General features: G+C 37.3%; 1 protein-coding gene across 1 annotated transcript in view; it reads right to left on the reverse strand.

The window, feature by feature from the left end:
- LOC106869130 (uncharacterized) overlaps window positions 1-5,171 on the reverse strand; it is a 20,750-nt gene extending 15,579 nt beyond the window's left edge. Inside the window, exon 1 of the mRNA XM_014914701.2 lies at window positions 4,887-5,171. The gene's annotated coding sequence lies outside the window, so the exon portion shown is untranslated. The remainder of the gene's footprint in view (window positions 1-4,886) is intronic.
- Between the last annotated feature and the right edge of the window lie 3,837 nt (window positions 5,172-9,008).

Consider the following 9,008-nt stretch of genomic DNA (forward strand, 5'->3'; position numbering starts at 1 on the left):
AGAGAGAGAGAGAGAGAGAGAGAGAGAGAGAGAGAGAGAGAGAGAATGCGAGTGTGTGCGTGCGTGCGTGCGTTAGTCTGTGTGCGTGTGTGCGTGAGTGTGTGTGTGTTTGAGTGTCTGCATGTGTGTGTATGTGTATGTGTATGCATGTTTGAGCATGTGTGTACGTGCGCGCGTGTGGTGTGTGTGTTTGAGTGTGAGTGTGTATTTGAGTTTGTGTGTGTGCATGTGTGTGCTTCCGTGTGTGTGTGTATGTGTGTGAGTGTGTGTGAGAGAGAGAGAGTTTGTGTGTGCGAATGTGTGTGAATTGCAGGCGCATTTCCCTTTCAAACGTAAAATATAAAGAAAATTACTTTACCTTGTTTCATTCATTAGACTTATGCATTAGAAAAATGCTGAAAGCATTAGTTTGAATTTTTTAAGTTTTAGATAATACTATTCAAAATCATAGCACGCATAGATATCCATTACAATACGTTAAAAACCCTTACTTTTGCTAGAAGTCCTTATAGAGCCACATGTTCATACAAATACACATATATAAGCCATATATACATAAAAGAAACGTTTGTCTTGAAACAGACACAAAGGTAATTCCGTCATAGCTGCCTTTGTAGTGTAAGAGTCCTTGCATGTACATCGCAAAGTTGACGAAGATAAAAACGAGAAACACAAAACTGGATTGCTTTTATCTTACATAGTACCATTATCAATGAATTATTGCCCCTTTTAAATAGAGTTGCTTCCCTTCTATTAAGATCTTGCAATTTATGTCATAACTTGTTACAAAGCATGTCCACTGGCATACATACATACATACATACATACATACATACATACATACATACATACATACGGACAAACGTAAATATATATGCACAGGTGTAGACATGGCTGTGCGGTTAAGAAGTTCCCTTTGCAACCACGCCAGTAGCACGTTATCTCGAACACCCTTAGTCGCTTGACTTTCACCATCCATATAATCCACGCCTAAGTCTACCGGCCAGATCAAGATTTTAAATGTTTCACCTTGATGAGGGAAATTAGAGATTTTGGCAGCGTAAGCTAAGCTACTCTGGTTCCCTGGAGGCTGACAGGACCTTGAGTGACTGAAGTGAAAATGATAAAAACAAAAACGTATCAGTACGCATATATGTTGAAAATAAAGTTAGGAACAAGCACTTGACTTTGGGGGCCAAGGTAATTCTGGATCTATGATGATCTTTGATTAGCCATAATAGTCACTTGCCTAGTGATCAGGGTGACTCGGAATCTGTGAGATACTTTGGTCGCTCCTGGAGGTACCCCCTACTGGGAAATTTTGTTCTTATAATTTCTTATTGTTTTTATTGTTTCACATGTCTATGTCCTACGTATTGTCTTGCTTTTGCGGCCTTTGTAGCCAATAACGCAGTAGTAGTAGTAGTAGTAGTAGTAGTAGTAGTAGTAGTAGTAGTAGTAGTAGTAGTAGTAGTAGTAGTAGTAGTAGTAGTAGTTGCAGCAGCACCACCACCACCACCACCACCACCACCACTATCACCAGTAAGGCAGCAAGCTGGTTGAACCGTTAGTGCGTCGAATAAAATGCTTAAATAGTATTTCTTCCAATTTGTTTGCACTCTAAGTTCAAATATCACCGAATTCAACTTTGCCTTTCGTATTTTCAGAGTCGGTAAAATAAAGTGTCAGTCTTGTACTGAGGTCGATGTAATCGACTCGTCACCCCTCCCCTCAAACTTACTGGTTCTGTGCCTAAATTAGAAATAGTTATAAATGCAGCGAGAAGGCAGAATCGTCAGAGCTCGGAAAATGCCTTGCATAAGTAAATTCGGTTCTTTCATACCTCGATCTGGTCAACAACTTTCAAGATTCATAAACTACAGAACAGTCAATAAATGCCCTCGCCTAAATATGAGGCCTTGTGCGGGTAAAAATTATTATTACTAATATATACAAGACGGCGAGCTGGCAGAACCGTTAGCACGCCGGGGGAAAATGCTTAGAGGCATTTCGTCCGTTTTAACGCTATGAGTTCAAATTCTGCCGAGGTCGACTTTGCCTTTCATCCTTTTGGAGTTGATAAGATAAGTACCAGTTGAGCACTTGGATCGATATAATCGATTTATCCCCCTCCCGCGAAATTGCTGCCTTGAGCCAAAATTTGAAACCGAAACCATTATTACTAATATATGTGTGTGTGTGTGTGTGTGTGTGTAACAAGATTGATTGTAGATTCGTCCTTTGATTTGGTGGTTTCCAAAAAAGATTTCTAATGTTGATTCTTCATATTTCGCAGGTTGTTTACAGGCATAAATTTGCGAAGATGAAAATAATACTTGTATATGATGTGTGGTGAATTTATGGAAAGAAATCCCATAAAGTTCATCAATTTAGTTAAAAATGGAGAAGACAAGTTGTTAAAATTTATAAGAGAATTTTAATTCATGCAGACGATCGTTTCGTACAGAGATATAAAAATCATGCAAATTCATGACTGAATTGAATTAGATTAAATTAATTAAATAAAAAAGTCGAAAGAATTGACACAGATCTCCGCCTATATTTAGGAATCAGTAATGGGTTATGTCCCTTTATACTTTGAGCTTAAAATCCCGTCGGGGTTGATATGTAAGGAAAAGGTGATATAATTGACTAAACTATCCTCCAAAATACCAGACTTTATGCCTATGTAGGAATTCAGTATTATCATTGCTTTGTTTTCGTTCTCATTTTCACTGTTCTATATTTCCACATTCAAATGGCTACTTTTCGTCAAATTTTGTTTGTGTTTCTCGGAGTCATGTCGTTTTTCAAACATCTTACCATAAATTTAATATCTTATGAACTGTCGTGCATTGTTCATGATCTGTATCTCGATCTTATTAAACATTGCAAAGTCAGTTGGAGGAATATGTATTAGTTGGTCAATTCGGCGTTACCTCTCTTAACAGTGTTCGATGCTGATCAGAAGATTACTTCGAAAAGCTTGTATCTATTGATCTGGGTAGAGAGCGCTCCGAACTGACCTGGTGCGGTCATACTTTTTTGTCTACAGTGAGAATATTTCTCGATGGCAAAATGCTGTAAATAGCCTTCTTATGGGTTCGAATGAGTCTCAAACATACTTCAAACTATACATACATACATACATACAGATAGATATATCACACCTCGATTGCCATATCAGTTGGATATACCTTTGCTGATGAGGTTTAATAAGATCTAAACATGATAATTGCTTTCACCATTTCGCTTTAAAGACAAGACCCCTTTCCTATCTGCATTGTATTGTCTAAAATTTTCGATTAAGTTGATCTGATTTGAGTTACCTTATTCTGCCAGTTGTTTTAAACACTCAGAGGGAGTTTCGTTTACTAATTGCTGAGATAATCTCCGTTGATGGAAATATTTTTCATATCGCTTTATAACATACATGAAAATATGACGTATTTTGTATTTAGTTTACAAAACGCTCCCCTGATGTCGATTCGCACAGCCATGTTATTGAGAATCGTCAGAGCATCAAGCAAAATGCCTTAATGTATTTCATTGAGTTCAAATCTTGCCGAATTTAACTTCGTCTTTCGTCGAATGGTAAGACTGATGCTGTTAATGTTTGGTTTAAACTGTTACAGATGAACATCTCAAAGGACATGAGCAAGAAGATTCTAGAGGATCAATGTTCTGGCGGGGAAGGGCATTAGGTGGGCAGCGCAGGGTCAAGGGGGTTGGGACGCAACAAAGGTGACAAGATGGAATGAGTTCAGTGAGCCAGTGTGCTTGAGTGGAGGAGATATAATATCGGCCAGCTTCAAGGATCAGAAAGTCATTATTAGTTCTGGGAAGTGGCCAGTTGATTACATAGACCCTAGAGCTCGATTGGTACAATATTTTATCAATCCTGAAAAGTAAAGTTGACCTTGGCAGCATTTGAACTCGGAACGAAAAGTCACAAGAAATGCCGCTAGGCATTTGCTCAACGTACTAATAACTCTGCCAAGTTGCCGCCTTTATATTGCGTTCAAATTTTTGCACAAAGCCTGCGATTTCGGGGGCCGGGGTAAGTCGATTACATCGACTCCAATGTTCGACTGGTACTTATTTTATCGACCTCGAAAGGATGAAAGGCAAAGTCAACCTCGGTGGAAGTTGAACGCAGCACGTAAAGACGAACAAAATGCCGCTAAGTATTCTGCTTGGCATGCCTACGATTCTGCCAGCTCGCCACCTTTTGATACTCTTCATATTTGCAGCAGGAAAAAAGGAAAGAAGATACAGCACTTCCTTGGGGCAGACGTTAGAGTGTGTTTGTTGATTTTATGTCAATTAGTCGAATAGCCCTTCATAGAGTGTAGTCTAGTATATATATGCGAAACAGTACCGTCCCAATTTGAATCCTGCTTACGTTGAATTTGCATTTCCTCCATCCAGGATTCATAAAAGTAAATACTAATCAAGTACTGGGACCTGGTTATAGACCATATCCATTTAACAAAAATGTATAACTTTGTGCCTTATGTTAGAAACAAGATTCGACGAGGGGACGGGGTTGGCTTCTCCGTTGCTTTTCAGGTGGATTAACTGAAGACGAAAAACCAAAATGCTCCCCAACTAAACTCCTCCTTTCTCGTCGTTAACCACAATAAAGATAATAATACTAGACTTCCATTGATCCGCTCGAACACAACTGACTGGAGTTACTCAACATCTTCACGAATAATCATGATCTTACGATTAGCAATTAAAAAAAGACATTTTTGTTTAAAATCCCATATAATCGAATACTTAATGTTCAGAAAAGAATCTAAACTAAAAAACAAAATATGAATTATAAATAATCAAAATATTATAAATATTGTGATTTTTTTTCCAATGAATATACTTACAGTTCTGAGTTAAAGAATGAGTAATAAAATAACATTTACGACAATAACAACGCTGTTTGTATAACACACACATACACACACACACAGAGACACACACACGTACATACATAAATGTATGTATATATGAATATATGCTGTATGAACAACATTCGTGTGTGCGTATAAGGGGTGTGCAGACCGCAGAGGATGTTCGAAAGTATTTTACGTTTAAGGTAGGGAAGACAGTCAAAATACAGAATCCGCCACTGATCTACCGTGTGTAATTTACTTGTGTGTGTGTGTGTGTGTGTGTGTGTGCGCGTGTGCGCGTGCGTGCGCGTGTGTGTGATTGAGGCAGCTTTATTATGTCAAGAAAACGTAACTGACGCCCATGCGAGTAAGCACGTCAATTTAAAATATATGTTGATTCTCATCGTCATGGAAACTAAAATTTATTGCTTTCTCATTGGTCAACTCATATTCTATTTAACCGCATGGGTTCAAAATCCCATATTTTACTGGCGAATGTTGTTTCTTTTATTCTTTATTCATCGAAGAAAAAAAGGAGGAAATAAATATAACTTTAAAAATGTTTTATATATCAGTAAAATAATGTTAGTATGTTCTGTGTGGGTAAAACTAAAGCTACAATGTTATGTTCAGCTTATCCATTATTTGTGTGACTCAGTCAGCTCGGGTGGTGAATATTAGTGGTATAGATTGATATGTAGATGAAGATGAAAGCATTGCCTCAAAACCTTTAGTGACTGGTTGGATTACACCACTCATAGATGTATCGAAAGCACGTTCACCTTGTTAACTTCATCCATCCCTCTCTGGGTTATTTACAAAAAAGAAAAGAAAACGAAAATAGAGTGAAAAGCTTCAAACTGGGAATCGAACTCGTATTGCAGAATCGCTTACGGTGACCTTAACTTTATGGTGCTAGCTCACGAACAATTAGTTGAATCTTAATTACAGGAACATTTTTGTTTCAACAGATTCCTGACCCTGGATGTTATCATTTGTAACAGACATAGCAGGTTAGTTGTGATGGAGTTTATCTCGTCTTTCACTCACATTAAAGTAGTTTGAAGACAGCTCGCCTTTCAAAGAAAGGAAGGTCAACCTACATGTAATAACGCAGACGCTTGAATTCAGCCAACCTAGCCCGACATTGTACTAAATATTCTTTTGGGCATCCTTTTCTTTTTCTTTCTTTCAGTTTTATCTCTTCTGTCTTCTGTCTGTGGTTGCTCGACCTGTTGGCAATGGTCCTAGATCTGTGAAGGCGTATGACCAAGTAAGAATATTCGGCTCACAATCGTAAGGTCATGAGTTCGATTCACAGCGGCGCATTGTGTCTTTGAACAAGACACTTTATTTCACGTTGCTCCAGTCCACTCAGCTAGCAAAAATGAGTTGTACCTCTATTTCAAAGGGCCAGCCTTGTCATATTCTGTTTAACTCAGAATTTCTCAGAGAACTACGTTAAGGGTACACGTGTCTGCGGAGTGTTCAGCCACTTGCACGTTAATTTCACGAACAGGTTGTTCCGTTAATCGGATCATTTGGAACACTAATCGTCATAACCGATGGAGTGCTAGTCTTAGATCACATTGTATCGTCTTTGAAGGGAAGAGTCCTAGATATGCAAAAATACAGGATGATCAGAGCTGGACTGTATTACGTATCTCACCACGGGTGTAGCGAGACTCGAAACTGAATCGTCGAATTACGAGTTAAAGTCATGATATAACAACGGCTTGTTCACATATGACAGGCCGAGTTATTGGCCAATCAGTAGCCATACTTTACGTGATAGATGAATCTCGATTCTAATGGAGCTATTCCTTACAAGGGTCATATAAAGGCTAGTTTTAGCACCAATTTTCAGTGTTAATCCGAAAGCTTGCTATAAACACTCTCTCGCCTTTGTAATAGACGTTTTCATGACTGTCAGTTCGGATTGGATATGACGATTTAGCTGGCCGAAATTAATCTACTGTGTATATTTTCTCCTGTCTTGGCAGGGGAAAACTAATTATGAATGCTACAGAATTATTCCTTCGATTATGTTAAAATTTTATAATTCATGCGGTTGCTTGATGGCATTGTATCATTGACGCGCAGCTTCGTGTGCATATAACCAACCTGCCATACAGCGTTCGTAATTTAAATCTCTATTGAATCAGCATTATCTTTTAACTCCGATCATAGACTAGTTGACAATCCGATATACTATGGCTTTTTACACATGCATAGAGAGATTTTAACACATTTATAGCTTTCGAGTCGTGACCGCCCGCCATTCTTTTTAAAGAATCAGAATTTTTTTTTTTAATTAGTATCAACCAAAGTGTTTAGTTCATGACCATCCTGTCTTTTTTAAAGAATTTTCAATCGTGTTATTATCTCTCCAAAGTATGCCTCTTACAAAATATTCAACAATCATACTACCAGAGAATGTAATTTTGTCACGGGTTGACATTCATCCTCACTAAAGATGGACAGAGAAGATCAACGGGATTGTAACAATCTTGACGCTAACCGTAAACTCAAACCTAACCCAAAACACTAATCCTGATGCCAATACTTACCTTTAACCTTAATCCTAACTGAACCATTAAACATCATAAATTATATTAAATTTTATTGTGCTTCATTGCATGAGTGTTTTTGAAAAATTTCTGTTTTGGAGCGTGAAGTCTGGAATTGCTAAAGTACTTGTAGCATACTGAACCAGTTCAATTGATCATATCACTACAAAAACCAGTATTATATCTTGTCAACATGAAATCAATAATATCTTGCTCACACTGTCATAAATTCTACAGCTAAGCAAACTGCACTATTAAAAGTTATTCTATTATATTATCATGGCGGCAAATAGGCCAAGTTCTTAAGAGTGTCAGATAAAATGATCTGCAGCATTCGTTCTGGCTCCCTGCACTCTGACTTCAAATACTGCCGAGTTCAACTTTGCCTTTTATCCTTTCAGAATCAATAAATAAGGGATATTCGTTTGTTTTATGGATAGCAAGTGTTAAAATTTTGCCATCTGATTTCCTGACACATGACGTCATTCTCGGCCGTTTACGGAAATTTTTTTTATTATTCAATTTTCATATATTTGTTTGTTCGGTAATGTCCTTCAAGTGCTGGAGATAGCCGAATACTCACTCACACATACAATCTTCGTATTTTTTCTTACGATTTATTTCTATTTCAATAAACTGCTAAGAATGACGTAGTATATTGGGAAATCAGTTGGCACAAACTTTACCTTTGCCATACTTAAAACGAAAGCATGCATAGATAGACACCTATACAAGTGTGTTCCCCATCGCTGACTTTGTTTCCTCATAATTTTCAGAAAATGGATATTTTTTAACGAAATTTTCTACAAATACGTTTCAGATCGTATAGATTCTGATTATTACAGAATTTGTTGTGAAACATTTTTCATGGGAAGAGGGGAGAGGAGTTTCAGATAATTCACGTGAGTCGGTTTTGTGTTCTCATAAGTGTCAGGAAAATAAGGTTGTTCTCCCCTCCCCCTCCCCGAAATTCTCTACACATTCAGATATCTTTCAGATGATGTAGATTACGATTATATCGGAATTTGACATGGAAAAAATGTAGACTCGCATATATGCATACTGACATACATCACACGTATCTACAAAATGAAACTGGAAATTTTGAAATTTGTATTTATGTGTTCGTGACCATTAATTTTTTTTTTTCACATGGTGGTGACGACGACTTTAATATTGTTGAATTATGCTAAAAATACCGACATAAAAAATAGCATACAGAACATCAATGATTAAGATGCCAATATATTAGTTCAATGTGGCTGCAATTATTTTATTGTAAAATTGCCCAGTTTAACACCCACCACCATCACACCTATATATTGTGTGCCTTTATAGGCGTAACAAGCCACCCAGTTTCAATTTATTGATATTTATCCCATGTTAGTAACCTTTAATTCTAGTTCCTGAAACCTAACCACCACAGGCTGAAATAAATTAAATTATAGAATACTTAATATAAGAGATGATTACTAATTTTTACATTAAAGTAATGAAAGGAAAAGAGGCTGTTTGAAACTGGTGAAATTATTGCACTTGATGT

This window comes from Octopus bimaculoides, chromosome 3, assembly GCF_001194135.2.
Source record: "Octopus bimaculoides isolate UCB-OBI-ISO-001 chromosome 3, ASM119413v2, whole genome shotgun sequence".
Classification (NCBI taxonomy): Eukaryota; Metazoa; Mollusca; class Cephalopoda; order Octopoda; family Octopodidae; genus Octopus; species Octopus bimaculoides.